This window comes from Notamacropus eugenii, chromosome Y, assembly GCF_028372415.1.
Source record: "Notamacropus eugenii isolate mMacEug1 chromosome Y, mMacEug1.pri_v2, whole genome shotgun sequence".
Taxonomy (NCBI): Eukaryota; Metazoa; Chordata; class Mammalia; order Diprotodontia; family Macropodidae; genus Notamacropus; species Notamacropus eugenii.
In genome coordinates, this window is record NC_092880.1 from 3,436,112 (window position 1) to 3,455,676 (window position 19,565).

General features: G+C 39.7%; 2 pseudogenes; one reads left to right on the forward strand and one right to left on the reverse strand.

Moving 5' to 3' along the window:
• Window positions 1-319: 319 nt before the first annotated feature.
• On the forward strand, window positions 320-1,526 carry LOC140516520 (pantothenate kinase 3 pseudogene; annotated as a pseudogene).
• A 7,735-nt stretch (window positions 1,527-9,261) lies between these two features.
• On the reverse strand, window positions 9,262-9,736 carry LOC140516800 (nuclear cap-binding protein subunit 2 pseudogene; annotated as a pseudogene).
• Between the last annotated feature and the right edge of the window lie 9,829 nt (window positions 9,737-19,565).

A 19,565-nucleotide genomic window follows, 5' to 3' on the forward strand; every position in this document is an offset into this window, starting at 1 on the left:
CCCATCGCACCCACCCACCCCCACCACGTTGGCCGCGCCTCAGGAGCTGCAGGGGGTCCCCATCCGGAGGCTGATCTCCCCCCCTACCCCAGCCCACTCGGCCGGGCATCGCCTCAGGCTGCTGGCAGCCCCGCCCCACTCTGAGCCCACCTCCTGCGGCGTTGTGGGGAGGACCCGGCCCGCGCTTCAGCGCCGCGCCGCCCCTGCCTCGGTACCGAGGAGCTCTAGGGCCGAGCCGCCGCCCCCGCCGTCGTCTCTCGGAGCAGGCCCAGCCACTGCCGCCGCCGCTGTTGCTGCCCCAGCTCCCCTGGTGGGCAGCATGAAGATCAAGGATGCCAAAAAGCCTTCTTTCCCATGGTTTGGCATGGACATAGGAGGCACTCTTGTGAAACTTCGCTACTTTGAACCCATTGATATCACAGCAGAGGAGGAGCAAGAAGAAATTGAAAATTTAAAAAGTATCCGGAAATATCTGACTTCTAATGTAGCCTATGGGTTAATTGGAGTTAGGGATGTTCATCTCGAACTTAAAGATTTGACACTTTTTGGGAGAAGAGGGAACTTGCTCTTTATCAGATTTCCAACCCATGACCTGCCTACTTTTATCCAAATGGGGAGACATAAAAACTTCTCAACGTTACACAAGGTACTATGTGCTACTGGAGGTGATGCTTACAAGTTTGAAAAAGATTTTCGCACTACTGGAAACCTCCAGTTGCACAAACTGGATGAACTTGACTGTCTTGTAAAGGGCTTGCTATATATAGATTCTGTCAGTTTTAATGGGCAGGCAGAATGCTATTACTTTGGCAATGCCTCAGAAGCTGAAAGATGCCAAAAGACGCCTTTTACCTTAGATGACCCATATTCACTACTGGTCGTGAACATTGGTTCTGGAGTTCGTATTTTAGCTGTCCATTCCAAAGACAACTATAAGGGAGTTACTAGAACAAGCCTGGGAGGTGGTACATTTCTGGGCTTATGCAGTTTACTGACTGGCTGTGAAAGTTTTAAAGAAGCTCTTGAAATGGCTTCCAAAGGTGACAGCACCCATGCTGATAAATTGGTCTGTGATATTTATGGAGGAGATTATGAAAGATTTGGCTTGCCAGGGTGGGCTGTAGCATCTAGTTTTGGAAACATGATTTATAAGGAGAAGGGAGAATCCGTTAGTAAAGAAGATCTAGCGAGAACTACTTTAGTTACTGGGACCAATAACATTGGTTCTATAGCAAGAAAGTGTGCTGATAATGAGAAAATAGAGTTGTCTTTGTTGGAAACTTTCTACGTGTCAATACCCTATCTATGAAACTTTTGGCATATCTATTGGATTATTGGTCCAAAGGCCAGTTGAAGGCGTTGTTTCTAGAACATGAGGGATACTTTGGAGCAGTTGGTGCTCTCCTGGGGCTGCCAAATTTCAGCTAAAGCATCGAAGTCACTATGTCAGTAATGCCATCCAAGTGGAACTGAAAATGGGAAGGATTATTATTGCATTATTTAAATTGATGGGAACCAAAGGACAGGGAGGGAAAGCGATGTTGCTGTTCATTTTTAAATGTCAAAATGGTAAGCTGCTGAATGTTGCCATATTAAAGTGAGATCTTGGTAACATGAAGCATTTCCTAATGAAATGCTTTAGGAATTTTGGTCTTACTCTTCTCTGTATATAGCCAGTATTAAATCCTTTTGATGCAATACAACCTCTGACTGAGCTTCGCAAAAACATTTTCATTTATTTTTAAGTAGTCAGCATTACAATACTGTTTGCTCAAGTAAAAATCTTGAAGTCCTCAGATATTTAGTTTGTGAAAATAATTCATTCTGAATGTATGTTACAAGGGTCTCTTTTACCCATCTTTTGGCTACTTTTCACACCCTGTACTGAAAATTGACCATGACAACCAAAGTGTCTTTGAAAGGTTCCATTTGCACCTGATGATATAAAATTTCAGGCATTTAGAACCATTGAAGCTTTCGTAATGCATTTTCTTAAAGTATGTTTCTATGGTTCTTTGACAGACCCCCCCCCCCCAGCAGATTTCAAACTATTTTCAAATACCAGAGTGTAATTAAAATATATAGCGATTTGTGAAACTATAGCTACATAGCAGCTTAAGCTCTGACAGTGTATTTTATAAAACTACTCTAATTACGGTTAGTTGGTACAATAGAGCATTGTTCATGGAGTAAAAAATCATTATGCTTAATACATTTAAAGATATAATATCTAAAATTTTATCATTTGATAACTTGATTGGTGACCTGCTTAATATAGGTACAGTAGAGAGATAAAATGGTATGAGATCGAAGTACATCATTCAAGTTTGGTGTATTTCCTCTGCTACATTCCTTTCAGACCAGAGCTCAGTCACTCATTTTTATGATGTTTGAACCAACAAGGCAAAAAACTTTGCATTCTGTTATGTGAAAAAAAACCTCCTTAACCTTTGAGTGTTTTGTTAAGCTGGAAGATTTAGTTATTTCTGAAGTTTTGTGGGATTCAGAGGAAATATTGCAGAATCATAAAAGGATCAGTGTTTTGTACATTCTGGAAATAAAAGCATTATAATTCCAAAAAAAAAAAAAACCCAAAAACGAATGCTTGGTAGTCCTCCATTTCACTGAAATTTCATTTTTCCCCTCGAGTATTATGCTAAGTTTTGCTGAGTATGTTATTCTTGTTCTTAATCCTATCTCCTTTGAGTTCTGGAATGTCATATTTCAAGTCCTTCAATCTTTTAGTGTAGAAGCTGATAAATTCTGTATTATCGTGATTGTATTTCCAATATGCTTGAATTGTTTCTTTCTGGCTGCTTGTAATATTTTTTCTTGACCTGATAACTCTGGAATTTGGCTGCAACATTCTTAGGCGTTTTCCTTTCGGGATCTCTTTCAGGAGGCAATTCAATACAGTCTACATATTTGTGGTTTTGCTAAAAACTTCCATAATAGTCATGTTGTGAAAGACTATCTATATTTCCCTCCATCCTATTAAAGCCTCCATCATTAATTCTATTCTTGCTTTTGATCTGATCATTCCACAAAAGAGTTTACTTCTAATTAGACCCCTCCTCACATTTGCTATCCCTTCTATAATTCCCCAGACCCGATTTATTCACTTGTCTCCTACTTTCCTGTAGTATAAGAAATATTTTAACACTACATTGAGTGTGCATGTTATTCCCTTCTTAAGTCAAATGTGATGAGAGTAAGCTTCACGTCTTCTCTCTCACCTCTCACTTTTCCCCTCAATTGGAAGTTTTTTCTTGCCTTTTTTCTTAAATTTATTTATTTAACTTTTAACATTCATTTTCACAAAATTTTGGGTTCCAAGTTTTCTCCCCTTTTGTCCCCTCCCCCCACCTCAAAACACCGAGCATTCTAATTGCCCCTATCACCAATCTGCTCTCTCCTCTATCATCCCTCTCTGCCCTTGTCTCCATCCTCTCCTCTGTCCTGTAGGGCCAAATAACATTCTATACCCCTTTACCTGTATTTCTTGTTTCCTAGTGGCAAGAACAGTACTCAAAAGTTGTTCCTAAAACTTTGAGTTCCAACTTCTCTTCTTCCCTCCCTCCCCACCCCTTCCCTTTGGAAGGCAATCAATTCCATAGAGGCTACATCTGTGTAGTTTGGCAAATGACTTCCATAATAGTCGTGTTGTGTAAGACTAACTCTATTTCCCTCCATCCTATCCTGTCCCCCATTACTTCTGTTCTCTCTTTTGATCCTGTCCCTTCCCATGAGTGTTGACCTCAAATTGCTCCCTCCTCCCCATGCCCTCCCTTCCATCATCCCCCCCACCCTGCTTATCCCCTAATCCCCCACTCTCCTGTATTGTAAGATAGGTTTTCATACCAAAATGAGCGTGCATTTTATTCCTTCCTTTAGTGGGATGTGATGAGAGTAAACTTCATGGTTTTCTCTCACCTCCCCTCTTTATCCCTCCACTAATAAGTCTTTTGCTTGCCTCTTTTATGAGAGATCATTTGTCCCATTCCATTTCTCCCTTTCTCCTCCCAATATATTTCTCTCTCACTGCTTGATTTCATTTTTGTAAGATATGATCCCATCCTCTTCAATTCACTCTGTGCATTCTGTCTCTATGTGTGTGTGCGTGTGCGTGTGTATGTGTGTGTGTGTAATCCCACCCAGTACCCAGATACTGAATAGTTTCAAGAGTTACAAATATTGTCTTTCCATGTAGGAATGTAAACAGTTCAACTTTAGTAATTCCCTTAGGACTTCTCTTTGCTCTTTACCTTTTCATGCTTCTCTTCATCCTTGTGTTTGAAAGTCAAATTTTCTTCTCAGCTCTGGTCTTTTCATCAAAAATGCTTGAAAGTCCTCTATTTCATTGAAAGACCATTTTTTCCCCCTTAAGTATTATACTCAGTTTTGCTGGGTAGGTGATTCTTGGTTTTAGTCCTAGTTCCTTGGACTTCTGGAATATGGTATTCCACATCCCCTTCCATCCCTTAATGTAGAAGCTGCTAGATCTTGTGTTATCCTGATTGTATTTCCACAATACTTGAATTGTTTCTTTCTAGCTGCTTGCAATATTTTCTCCTTGACCTGGGAACTCTGGAATTTGGCCACAATGTTTCTAGGAGTTTCTCTTTTTCAATCTCTTTCAGGCAGTGATCAGTGGATTCCTTGAATACTTATTTTGCCCTCTGGTTCTAGAATCTCAGGGCAGTTTTCCTTGATCACTTCATGAAAGATGATGTCTAGGCTCTTTTTTGGATCATGCCTTTCAGGTAGGCCCATCATTTTTAAATTGTCTCTCCTGGATCTATTTTCCAAGTCAGTTGTTTTTCCAATGAGATATTTCACATTATCTTCCATTTTTTCATTCTTTTGGTTTTGTTTTGTGATTTCTTGGTTTCTCATAAAGTCATTGGCCTCCATCTGTTCCATTCTAATTTTGAAAGAACTATTTTCTTCAGTGAGCTTTTGAACCTCCTTTTCCATTTGGCTAATTCTGCTTTTGAAAACATTCTTCTCCTCATTGGATTTTTGAACCTCTTTTGCCAATTGAGTTAGCCTATTTTTCAGGGTGTTATTTTCTTCAGCATTTTTTTGGGTCTCCTTTAGCAGGGTGTTTACTTGTTTTTCATGCTTTACTTGCATGTCTCTCATTTGTCTTCCCAGTTTTTCCTCCACCTCTCTAACTTGATTTTCAAAATCCTTTTTGAGCTCTTCCATGGCCTGAGCCCATTGAGTGGGCTGGGATACAGAAGCCTTGACTTCTGTGTCTTTCCTTGATGGTAAGCATTGTTGTTCCTCATCCAAAAGGAAGGGAGGAAATACCTGTTCACCAAGAAAGTAACCTTCTATGGTCTTATTTTCTTTTCCCTTTTCTGGGCATTTTCCCAACCAGTGACCTGACTTCTGAATATTCTCTTCACACCCACTTCACCTCCAGAGCCGCCTAGCCAGCTCTTGGGGTCTGAGATTCAAATGTTGCTTCCCAGCCTCAGGGCTTTGGGTGGGGGCAGGGCTGCTATTCAGTGTGAGATTAAGTTCAGATGCTCAAGTTGGAGCAGGGCCACCACACGGGCTCACTTCCCTCAGGGGATTTATGCAGAGACCTTCAACAATGGATCCAGGCTCCTGCCTGTTTGGGGAACCCCAGTCTGCTGCTGCCTCCCACGGAGGCCTGATTTATGGGGCACTCCACTCCCCTCTCGGCAAGCCGAGAAGACCCTGTCACCAACCTTTGGGGCCCATGGGTGGAGGGACGTGCGCGGCTGCTGGAGATTCTGTCCCTGAAGCCTGCTGGGATCTGTTCCTCTCGGTGCCAAGTGGCCAAGGCTGGGTTGGGCTCGGCTCTGGGTCCTGGGTGCGAGGGACCTTTTGTGAGAGGTTTTCAGGGCTCTCTGGAACAGAAATCTCGTCTGCTCCATTGTTCTGTGGCTTCTGCTGCTCCAGAATTTGTTGGGAGCTCTTTTTTACGGATATTTTATGGGCTGTGTGTTCAGAGTTAGCATATGTGTGTCTTTCTACTCCGCCATCTTGGCTCTGCCCCCCTTAAATTCTTTTTCTAAAATATTGTTATTTAAGTATTGTAGCCCTCTTCTGTTAATCTGGGATACACACACACACACACACACACACACACACACACACACACACACACCCCTTCACACTCACATATACATATACACATAAATGAAAACATATATAAGCAAATATTTAAATTTATTACCTACATGTATAATACATATATGTGTGTTTGTATGCGTGTATTGCTATTTATTTTATGTAAATTAGAAAATTTACTGGCATACAATTGGACACAATAGCTCCTAATAACTGCTCTAATTTCCTTTGCATTGGTGGTGAATTTACCCTTTTCGTTATTGACATGAGTAAATTTTTTCTTCCTTTTTAAAAAAATGACATCAGCTAGTGGTATATGTATTATTATTTTCCATAAAAGAACTCCAAGTTTTATTTATTTTTTCACTGCTTTTTTCTTCAGTTTTATTAGTCACTTTTTGATTTTCAGGATTTCCAGTTTGGTGTTTTGCCAGGCCTAGAGGCCTGAGGGCTACCTGAGTCTTACCTTACCTCTATCGCAGGTCTTCAGCTGGCCAAACCGGATAAACGTATGAGAGAAGAGACTTTCCTGAGTCGAACAAGGGTTAAGCTTTATTCAGGGTCCTGGTTACAAGTGCAGGGGGAATTCTTCCTTAGGAGGGAGAGAGAAAATCTCCCAAGGAGGCAAAGATCTTATAATAAGAGATTGGAAGCAGAAGTGTAAGTGGGGAGAGAGGGGGAGGGGAGAGCGAAGAGAGGGAAAACGGAGCCTTCTGTCCTGTCAAGTCCCCTCTGCGCTAAGAGAGCCTTCAGGCTTTCCTGATCCTAATTAAGCTCTCCGGCCGCATAGTTTGCACCTGAATACCATGCCTGTTAGATAACAATAGGTGTGCCCAGATCCGGGACAGTCTCGAGGGCGGGGAGAGCTCTCTCCCATCACGTTTCTCACTGGAAGAGGCGGAAATACACGAGATAGCTCGGTTCACCTCGATTCCCAGTCGTTTCCTGGGGGGTCTCGTGAGAACTCTAAGATTTAGAAGTTCCCACCTTTACCCGCCCGAGACTGTCCACATGGAATTGAGCTTCCATCCCCAGCAGTGTTTAACTATGAGTTTTTAATTTGTCCTTTTTCTAGTTTTATTTTTTACTTGCATGCCTAATTCATTTTTCTGTTCTTTATTTTGTTGATGTATGCATTCAGGGGTACATAGTTTCCCTTACAAAATATGCATTATCTAATTTATACATATAAATCCGCCTCCTCCCCCTTTATAGTCAACAGAGTAATGCATTAGGAAAAGCATTGAATATGATCCATAAAATCTGAATATGAATCCTACCTTGAAAAACTTGCTGGCTGTGTAACTCTCGATAAATTATATTACCTCTTAGGGAATAGATGTTTCATTTACTGCCAAATGAATAAACTGGATTGTATTCAGTAATTTTCAGGTTCTCATCTAAAAAAACCAATCTATTATCATGCATTTTTAATATAATTATATACTTGTTGAATTGAACTGAATATATATCAATTGCACTAGGTTTCTAAACAAGGGCACAGTATTTTTTTGGAGGGACAGCTTTATTGGAAGGGGACCTGGCCAGGTAACTCGTGGGAGAAAACACAGTACCTTCTAAAATTCTTCTTCAAAACGAAACCAAATTCAATCTTTCTATTTATCACAGAACGAAATATGCAACTAAAACTATTCTGTAAAGAAAACCATAAAGGAAAAAAAAAAGTCAAGCTTTCTCTGAGTGTGAGAAAAGCACCCTCTTCTCTAAACAGCACGTGACTGTTCCTTGCTAGGCTAGGAGGGCTTCTGCAAACCTAAAGCCCAGCTCATAGTTAAGACATGGATACGATCCAACCCAGATCAAAATGTACAAGTCGGGGTCACTTGAAATAAGACAACTTCTGTAAACTCTACAACTGATCACTTGGTCATAGTCTAACGTGAAAAAAGAAAGTTTACCCCTAAGAGAATTCCTCCCTGATGTCCTGAGCCACACACCGCTGAAAAGATAGCAAGTTACTGGTTGACTTCAACCCTTCTTGATTTTTCCCCTTTGATAAAATTTTTTAATGTGAATTATAGCAGGTTTCTGCAGTGGGACTCCAATCTGTGCTCCCAAATGGATGCAGATGAGCCAATAGACTTATCAGGAACAGACTCTTTCCTGGTTGGAGCGAATACAGTCCTACTCTGTCCCAGCTGAGTCATTATCTCAGGTACATAATTCAACAAGAATTCAATTATTTTATCAGCAATGCAGAAGCTGATAGAAGGACCCTAATCACTTAACCGGAAAATCAGTTTTAAGTGAAGCTTATCAGATCTTTCTCATGTGAAAGGTTTTGTTCCCTTGATTTCCACTTTCTCCTCTCAACAGTGCCAGTTCCTTTACCATTCTGGTGAAATAAAGAAACAAACAAATAAATAAACAAATGGATAAATAAATAAATACAACAGGGATAGCATCAACTTGTGCCAATTTCCCAGTTAAAAAGACCCTCTGAGGAATTCATCTGACATTTCTTCCCTAAAGTCCATAGGAGGAATTTCCCATAGAAAATTATGTTTCCTTCTGCATTTTTCGGACCAGCGTCCCATTGAAAGCCCAAGGATGTGCTTAACATTGAAAATACACATTTCTTTCTAAATCATACATTCGGAGCACTAATGCAGAGCCTTCTTCCTAGGTGTCGGATCGTTAATGCACAGGCAGAACTGTTTTAAGAATTCCATATAAACTTGTGTATCTTTATGAGCTAGAAATCACCTTGGGAACAAGGGATATCTTCAAAAAGCTTAGAAATAAATTTCCTCATTTGTTGGCTATTGCCACTAGAGCATATATCATTACACTCATTTCATAAAAAAATTTCATGAGGATCTTTTCCCTAAATGACCACTCCAAATTAGTAACACAGTCATATAATGAGACTTTTCTATTTCTGTTCTACACTGGGTTTAAATCTATGAACAGAGCCTCTCAAGGCTCCGACACGGTCACTTGCTTAGTTTGGGGTATTTAATGATTTTCAGAGTGGAAAAGCCAAGTTGAGGCTTGGGGCTTTATTCTTGTGTGGAGGTAGAGAAACCAGAGACAGCCTGTTATACGTCAGCTGTTTTCAGAACTTGAGTGTTGCTATTAAAGGGATCCGTCAACCAGCCAACTTCCCCTGTTTGTACGTGAGGGCTTCCATCACTCCTTGATTTTGCACATTTTCCCATAACCTCCTCTGCCAGCATCATAGTCCTTTCGATACTCATATCGTACCTGGCCCCTAGATCATCCTCGTCCATATTGTCGCCCTCTTTGAAGCCCGTGTCCCAGTCTGTTCAGATAATGCTATCATCCAGGTGGATCCCATTAATGTAGAACACGGCATTTTCAGCATCTGCTCTGGAGTAATATTCCACAAAGCTGGAATGTGGAACCCACATGCTGTTTTCTTCACTTTATCTAAGAACATGATAATTTTCTTGATGCTTTTGCCAAAGAGCTGATAGATCTGCTCCTCGGTGGTGTAAAAAGACAGGTTCCCAACGTACAGGGTACAGTTTTTCTTTAATAATTTCTCTTGGTCCTTCTTGTCACCCCGAAATTGCTGGTCGCGGTACTGGCCCAGCTGCACGTAGGAGTCGCTATTCAGTGCTCTCAGGAGTCCGCCCCACATGGCAGGGGCTCTGGTCCAGGGTGGCAGCGAATAGGGCACAGTATTTTTTTAAAGGAAACTCATGCTTTTCCAGTTCACATAGATGGGAACAGTTAAAAGTATTAGAAAAGACATCTATTAATTCTTAAATTAAATTTTTGAAAATTTAATAATTTCAATAATATAGAATAATTTATTAATTGCCTCTTATTCCCTAGTATTTCCGATCCCTATCTTCACCTTTCTGAATACAGTAGTGTTTGTCCAAGTGTTATGAATACCCTAGTTAAAATCTGGCCTTAGACACTTACTATCTGTTTGACCCTGAGTAAGACACTAAAATCCTCTCTATCTCAATTGCTTTAAATGTAAAATGGAGATAGTAACAGAAGCTACCTAGCATGATCTTTGTGAGGATCAAATATGTAATTTTTGCAAAGCTCTTAAAACAGTGTCTAGGACATACAAGTAGCAAGTGTGTAAGGCTGGGTTTTAATGTCAGGTCTTCCTCACTCAGGATGAAATGTAGCAGGAACTATCCCTTTCCATTTAGAGATTGACATACCTGATCACTGAAGCTGTTTCTAATTCTAAAGTTCTGATTCTGTGACCCACAGAGAAAAAAAATAAATTCACTAGGGGTGGTGATGCTGGGACAAGGAATATAAACTGAAAATGATAGTACATGGTGGGGTATAAAGGTTTCAGAAGAAGCAGCAACTGAGTTGAGCTTTGAAGGAATACTAAGGGCTGACTCTTATGCAACATCTTCATGTTGTAAAGCATTTTTGAGACAAAAATTCATTTCATCTACTGAAATACCCTGAGGTAGAAACCAAAGGTTTATTGTAATTCATTCATTCATTTGTTTGTTTCAAGTTAAGGAAATTAAAGTGGACATAAGTTAATTCCATCATTCACATTTACTCCTCTAATGATTATCAGGGATAGAATTCAAGCCTACCTGTATACTCATAAACTTTTCATTAACCTATCAAATCTTTTTTGAGGAAAATGAATTCTGGTTAGTTAAATTTAATTGAACCCTCATTTAAGTGGATTTTGCCTGTACCTAAATTATATTTATTAATTATGTTTCTCTCTCTCTCTCTCTTTCTCTCTGTCTCTCTCTTCCCCTTTATCTACCTTGCACTATACTTCTTTTTTTCCTATTAACAAGTAATTCATTATTGATTTCCTACCTTGGACCATTTATTTTGAAGGTGGTTGCCTAGGCATAACATTGTAATGAAAATTAGGATAAAAATTGAAAACATCAGGAAAAAATTACCTTGACTCAACACCTCTAGGTATATGTTAAAAGATCATAAAAATCATGAAAAAAATTATCTAGTCATCAAATTAAGTAAGTCTATACTCCTCTTCATTGAAAGAAATTACAATGGAGTAAATTGGGACTGGGTATATCAGAAAGAAGGGAATACATCCTGGATAAATAAAGGTAGAATGGCAAAGAAAATAAAGACTTAAGAACTTGCAAAGATAATGCCCAAAACTTCCCTCCAACTTGTTCCATTCACATAACTTTGAATTTGCCAGATGTTTTCAATGATGCTTCAGTCGAAATTGCTGAAGTGCTTTAAAAAATTCACCCTTTCCTACAAAGGTCAACACATGCATGCATACATACTGTATGTATGTGTTCTGAAATAGCCAAAATACTCTCTCCTCTGTGCCATAATGTCTTCTCTTCATATCTATCTCTGACCTCAGCATAATTGTGGCTACAATTCCTTTTGAAGCATGCAAAGTACCATTTATTTGTTTTAATAGGTTGAAAGCTAGTTATAGTACTTTTCAAATTTGTTGTTGTTGTTGTTTACATTGCATATTATCTACATGTACCCCTGCATTTCCAGCCTTTGGGGAATTTCGTTTTCTCTTGAACTTTTATTTTTATTTAATTTGTTTTTGAAAGTCTTTAATACCATAATTGATTCTTTGACTAAAGGAAGGGGCTGGTAGGTGGTGCAGTGGATAGAGCACCACTGGAGGTGTCAGGAGGACCTGAGTTCAAATCTCACTTCAGGCACTTGACACTCACTAGCTGCGTGACCTTGGGCAAGTCACTTAAGTCTAATTGCCTCATGCTGGGTAATCTCCAGTCATCTTGATGAATATCCGGTCACTGGATTCAGATGGCTCTGCAGGAGAAGTGGGGCTGTTGACCTGCACAGTCCTCCTTCACTCAAAGAAAGTCAAATACAAGTCGTGTCATTATTTCTCTGATGGCATGATCTTCCGTAGCAACGAAGGACGAACACACACACATGCTAAAGGAAATTGCTATTTTTAGAAAAATATTTCCCGAAAACTTATCTTCAGTATCCATATTTTACTAATCTTTAAAAAATTATCCTTCGAAAGTTTAATATTTTTTGATCTTTCAATGGCTGCATTCAATGCGACTGTATTTTTTTTATTGCAGCTCTCTGCAGAAATTGCATAATTATATTATAAGCATTTTTTAGAAAAAAAGATTTTTCCCACTTGCTTATCCAATTTTCTATTAAAAGGTTTACTCTAATAAAACTTTGATTAAAACACATTAAATTTAATGGACTTTTTGGGTGTCATCACCTCTATAATTATTTTACATTTTTGAAAGTGAAACTATCAACGGATAGTAACTGAGTGGCAAGGGCAGTGAGAAAGACGTTTAATTTTAGAGAATATTCCATGAAAAGAATTATATTAACAAAACCTGGCATCTCCTGATTAAGCAGTTGAAAATGAACATGTCTATTAACAAAATTATGTTGTCTATAATTACCTGCAGATGAGTTAATATTAACAGGGAACTGACAATGTAATATAATTGATGAATTTATGTCTGCTATATTCTTTCAAAATTATTAAGATTCTTCTGTCTATAAATCCCTTATTCTAAATATATGGTGATTGAAAATAATGGTATTGAATTCCTTTTATTGAGACTCCTGATGAATTTAACAAAGCAGATAATGAGTTGTATCATCTTCATTCTCTATTATGGTGCAATCTTCATGGGGAATTTTAACTTCGCTGCTAACACATGTAGCCATCTGATCTAGCAGCTCATGTACTATTTTCTCTGCCATATATCCCCTTTGGATTTGTACTATGTATCTACCATAGTCCTGGACTAGAAAGGAACTTAACAGACAAGAGAAAAACCATCCCCTTACATACCTGTATGACTCAACTCTTAATTGTTCATTTGCGGGATGGGATTGAATAGTTCATACTGGTCTCCATGATCTTGACTTATTACATTGTTATTTCAACCTTCTGCATTACATGGTAATTGTGACCTGTCAAGGATGTCTTATGTTGATTGTGCTTGCTTGGAAAGAGGTGGCATTTTGTCATTCTTTTGGCCAACTGTTCATGGTCCTCCATGTTACTTTTAATGGTCCTAAACAGATTGAATATTATATGTGTGATGTGAAGTCTCTCCTGAAATTTCTTTGTGTAAATACACGTACTGCCAGAAAATTAGTTCTTGCAAAATTCTGGAGTGTTTACCAAGGTTATCTTTATGATTTTGTTAGTATGTTGCATTGTCATAATATATAATATTAAAAATATTTAGCAGAGTTTTAATACAAAACCTTCTCCACCTGCAACTCCCACATCATGGAAGTAGTCCTGATCTTTGTGTTCTAATTTGCATTTATAGAGTCCCACCTAGAGCCAGTATTACTGATTAGGAGAAAAAAATATTTTATCGTGTAGTTACACCCCTACTGAATCGTCTCATTGTCATATTGTACAATGCCAAAATGAAGAGTGACATGCAGAGTATTTGGAAGCAAAAAAAGATCTGCACAATACATAGAGAAGAGAATATATAATATGAAAGACACATATATTCCTACATATACAATTACATTAATACACATAACCAACATAACAAATATGCATACACATATACATATGTGTGTGTGCAAGTATATACACATTGTTGTTAATCTTTCTTTTTTCAAGAAGATCAGTGACATTATGGTTGATGTCTTGACTTGTGAGTAAATTAGACTTAAGTTAGACAGTTACACAAAGTCATCAGACACACTCTTCTTGAATCATTGAAATCCAGTGGCAGGACAAAATTCAAGATGGCTACTAATGGCTCGGGATGCAATAAATGACCTTGCTCTCTTCGATGCCTGTACAAGCTCTATGTGATCCACTCACATATTTCAGCTGCCTTCCTGGCCACTGGAAAAAAATGTTCTCATCTTCCCATTCCTCTGGACAAAATCATCACATGATTGGGACAGACATCCGCTAACTCATCAACAGATTTGTGGGCTGCTAGTCAACCTCAATTTTGTTTCCCCTGTTTGCAAAGGTGATTTGAAAGAGTGTGTCCACTGCAGGTTAAATCTTTTTGGTGTCACAGGTGAGAGCTGAGTGAAGGCACATGCCAAAAATGTATGGGCAGCCCAGTGTGTAACGGGACGAGTTAGAGCTGACCCCTATCCATTTCATGACGCCACACTGAGAGCCTGCCTAGATAACCTAGGGGCTTGTCAGTAGGGGTGGAACTAGATGGATTTCAGGAGGAAGGGTCTCGTCTTTGTTTGCAACGTGGCAGTTCTTTGTCCTGGCTCCGGATGTCCAGTGGAGAAGACACCCATATAAGGAAAGGTGATAGGTGATAGGTTCAACGTGAAAGGTAATAGGTGATAGGTTCCACGTAAGGCTTAGGAATGTACGTAGTTAAGACTATATATGCATGTGATTTAGAGGAATTAAACGGAGTCTTCACCACCTTTGTCTCCTGCCCCATTTCATTACTCACGAGATCAAGGCCTCTTGCTGGACAAGAGCCTTGGGTCGGGGTCAGGGGTTCCCGTAAATGGTCTAGGGGACCCCAACATTCTGGAGCCCATTTCGCGGGGCAGAAAAAGAAAAAGAAAAGAAAAAATCCACGGAACACAGCACGGGGCCAAAAGCGTAATCCTTTAGCGGGGGTGAAGACATACCTGTGTGCCCTGGGGTGCCTCAGACTGACCAATCTGAGAAGAATTCGGTGCACTCAGCCTCAGGAAGAAAAGGAAGACACCAGTTTTGTGAGTAACCTGCTTCGGGAGCAGTGAAGTAAGACTAATCTTACTCTGGGGCTAGTTGAATCAGTAGAGACTGCCGATAGAGAAACTTTTGTTAAGATAATTTACAGATCAGCTAAGACACAGGGGGTCGTCATTCAAAATAAAGCGATCAGGGAGTTCTTAAACGAAGTAGAAAGAATTTGTCCCTGGACAAAGCAGAGACCTCCGGTCTCTATAAGCTTGTGGAAAGTTGTAGGGGAACAGTTAACTAACTATGACTCCGAAAATCCTGGGGATCTAGAGCTAACAAGTTTCTTTAGGTATAATATAGTAAAAGCGGCCCTTCAGGCTGCGGATGGCTGTTGTGATCTGCAACGCAGGCAATTCCCAGCCTCCACACAAACAACGCCTTCCGTTTCACCAGATTCCTCCCCTGAACCATCCCGTCCGAGTTCTCCCAGTCCACCTTCAATTTATCCTAATTTAGGACAGCTTCAGGAGCAGAGTCAGAGGGAGGAGGAGAAAGAAAGAATGCAACAGGAGATAGATGAGCTAAAGAGTAGATTACGGGACTTAGAAGTGGAAAAGAAAAAATCGGTTAAGTTCAAAGGGGAAGTGAACGTTCCCGCCAAACGGGAGGACCCTGAAACAAAGAAAAGAGCAAAAGTGAGTGGGAAACAAAGGGAATTGGCATGGTCTCCAGGGAGAGAGAGTGCAAGGGAGACACCTAGTGGACAGGTAGAGACATTGCAAAAGGAAAAAATTCTGGTTAAAGGAATAGAGATATCTGATGGACAAATAGAGGTATTACAGAAAAAGAATTTTTTGAAGGAATATGAGGAAACCCCTAGTGAATATTTTTCTCCATTACAACAGGCGATAAGGAAATTACAAAAGGAAGGTAAAGACGAGGTTCTAGAGTATCTTGGCTTTCAAAATGTTTTCCCTGTATTAGAAACACCTAGAAATGATAATAATCCAGCACAAAGGACACACTGTATGGTATCTCCATATCTGTTAAAAGAGCTCAAAAGAGCCATAACAAACTATGGACTTAAATCACCATTTGTTAAAGTCAGGATTAAAGTATTGTCCTCACATATACTTACTCCCAATGATTGGAAGCTTGTTATGAGGGCCATCCTCACGCCAGGAGAGATAGTAGTATGGTTAGGGATGTTTTCTGAAGAATGTAGATTAATGGCAGTACGCCATAATCCTGATAACCCTCAAAATGTTCAAAGATATTATGAGATGCTATTCATTGGTGGACAGTATAGCACAGATAGGGCACAAATTCAGCACCCTGTGGAATTATATGAGCGGCTCGCACAATGTGTAGAGAGGGCTTATGACAAGTTGCCAGTTAAAGGAGAAAGTAAAACTTCATTGAATGCTTTAAAGCAAAAACCCGATGAGCCTTTTTCTGACTTTTGTGCAAGAGTTCAAGATGCTGTGACAAAGATCATGGGGGAAGTAGAAGGGACTGTAGTTGTAATCAAGGATATCTTGAGAAACAGTTGTAATACAGACTGCAAAAAGGCCATGATACGATTGAAAAGGGATGCTGGGGTGGAAGAAATGTTACAAAGATGTGAGATAGTGGGTAGTGAGGTCTATGCTGCACAAGTTCGAGCCCAGGCATATCATGAAAATAGGCCGACTAAAAAACCAGACAAAAAATGCTTTCAATGTGGCAAGTTTGGGCATTTCAAAAAGGATTGAAAAGTAAGGCCGACACAAAGTGGGGGAGCCAGACCCAAGACACCTTGCCCAAAATGTAGAAAACCGGGGCATTGGGCATCAGAATGTCGTAGTGGCCTGCCTCAGCAATATTTAAACACCGTAACGGGCCTCTCCCCAGCCCAGGAACAAAGGGGAGGATTGGACTTTCTACCGCCCTCTGCCTACCAATGGCAGGACAATCCCAATGCCAGCACAATGGCACTACGCCAGAGATATCAGGAATTGGCAGAAATGCGTCCTTTCAAATAGAGGACCTACATAGTGCTGGATATTTTTCTATTAATCCAATGACTACAGTCATGGTTCCCATACAGGAAAAAATCAAGCTCAAACCAGATAGCATAGGAATACTGTTAGCACCCGCAGCTCATGAATATACAGGCATGATACCCATAATACATATGTTTCCACCTGATATGGAATTTCAATATATTCCAATGATGAATACTACTAATATGGAGAGTTTATTAGATGCAGGACAAAAAATAGCAGTGTTATTACTATTTCCAAAAATAGCAGGTTCTCAAGTATTCTTGACACAGCAAATTACTCTGGAGAGGCCACAACTTACAGTCATTATAGAAGGGAGGAGATGTACAGGCCTCATGGACACTGGGGCTGATCGTACAGTCTTTCCCTTAGAGCAGTGGAATTCTGCGTGGCCTTTAGGGCAAGCACAAAATTTATATGGTATAGGGGGTGTTCAGGCAGCGGTCGAAGCAAAACGGCCATTGAGATGGGAATTTGAAGGAAAAACAGGAAAGGTTTGGCCACATGTATTACCAGGACTCCCAATCATTTTATGGGGTCGAGATCTGTTGTCACAAATAGGCCTTACCATATCTACAATAGAAAATTTTTAGTGGGGCTCCCTGGAATGGCTGCACAACCCATACCTGTTCCACAATTACAATGGATCAATGATGAACCAATTTGGGTTGACCAGTGGGCCTTGACTGATGATATAATAGCAGCCTTAAAGGAGATTGTCAAAGAACAACTTAGTTTAGGACATATAGAGGAATCTTTCAGTGCTTGGAATTCACCTGTGTTTGCTATTAAAAAGAGATCAGACAAATGGAGAATGTTAACAGACCTAAGAAAAGTTAATGCATTCATGCTTACTATGGGTTCATTACAACCAGGACTTCCTTCACCAAATATGATACCAAAAGATTATAAAATATGGGTTATAGACATTAAAGATTGTTTTTACAGCTTTCCCATTCATCCTTTGGATCGGCAGAGATTTGCTTTCTCCATACCTTCCATTAATTTGCAGGAACCCTGTATGAGGTATCAATGGAAAGTACTGCCACAAGGTATGAAGAATAGTCCTACATTGTGCCAATGGTATGTGCATAAAGTACTTCAATCCATGAGAGAGAAATATAAGGAGGCCATAATAATACATTACCTGGATGATATTTTGGCAGCACATAGAGATGGTGAACTGCTAGAAAAAATGTTACAGGAAGGGATACAAACTCTTAGCAAGCATGGGCTACAGGTAGCACCAGAAAAAATACAGAAGGCACTACCAATTGATTACTCAGGGTATAAGTTATCAGACAGAGAGATTCAAGTTAAGTTTCCAAATTTTGATACACAAAAGGTCAAAACTCTGAATGATTTCCAAAAACTGATAGGAGAGATTCAGTGATGCAGGCCAAGGCTTGGTATCTCTACCTCTGCATTAGCACCACTATATGAATTATTGAAAGGCTCTCCTGACCTTAATTCAAGTAGGGATTGGACCCCTGAAGCTCTTAAATGTATTAAGAATATTCAAAATACTCTCATACAACAAACCACTCAAAGATATGACAAGGGAGAGAAAATAAATTTAACTATACTTTTCACTCCAAACTTACCAACTGGGGTTTTACATCAGCAGTTAGGAATCCTTGAGTGGATTCATTTACCACAAGTAAAGAACAGAACATGTTCTCCTTATACAATGCTAGTGGCTAAGGTTATTTGGAAAGGCATACAGAGAGCACGAGCTCTTAGTGGTATGGATCCTGCAAGTATTTTTACTTCTTATACCTCTCAACAATTGGAAAAATGTTTTATGGAAGATGCAGATTGGCAAATTATAATTGGACAGGATTATCATTATGGCAATCCTGTGCCATTTGCTGATCAACTCACTGCATGGCCATGGTCTTGGTCAGAAAACCATTCTGAGTCGCCTGTAGTAGGGATCAATGTTTTTACAGATGCCACAAAACATCAACGAGCATCTTTATACATACCATCTGAAAAGAGGTTACAAGTGTTTGAGACATCATTTGCCTCTGCTCAACAAAATGAACTGTTTGCTGTGCTTCAAGCTCTTATAATTGATGTCCCTATTAATATTATCTCAGATAGTAAGTATGTATCAGGGTTAATACCCAATTTAGAGACTGCCTATATTCTCACACGTCAGGATTCTATCACACATCTTACCTTAGAAACACAAAAGGCTATTAGAGGTACATTTAATAAATTCCATGTTTTGCATATTTGATCACATTCTAATTTACCAGGACCCTTGACTGAAGGCAATGCAATTGCTGATGAAGCCTTGCAAGTTTTTCATGTGGAGTCATCTCCAATATTAGCTCATTCTAAATTTCATTTGTCTGCACGATCTCTTAGACATTTATTTGGCATAACAAAAAGGGAAGCAAGGCAGATTGTAAAGGCGTGCACCCAATGTGCTCCGTTTCTCTCACCACCACCTATACACCCAAAAAATCCTATAGGTGACTGCCCAAATGATATTTGGCAGATGGATGTCACTCTCTATTCGTCATTTGGACGTTCTCAATATATACATGTATGTGTAGATACTTTTTCAGGCTTTCTTCTGGCAACTGCTCGCTGCGGTGAAGCAGTCAAAGATGTGACAACTCACTTGCTAGCATGTTTTGCTAATCATGGAGCGCCAAAATGTTTAAAAACAGATAATGGCCCAGCCTATATGTCAGCTACATTTAAAAAATTCTGCTTTGAATTTTCCATCTATCATGTTACTGGCATTCCTTATAACCCTACAG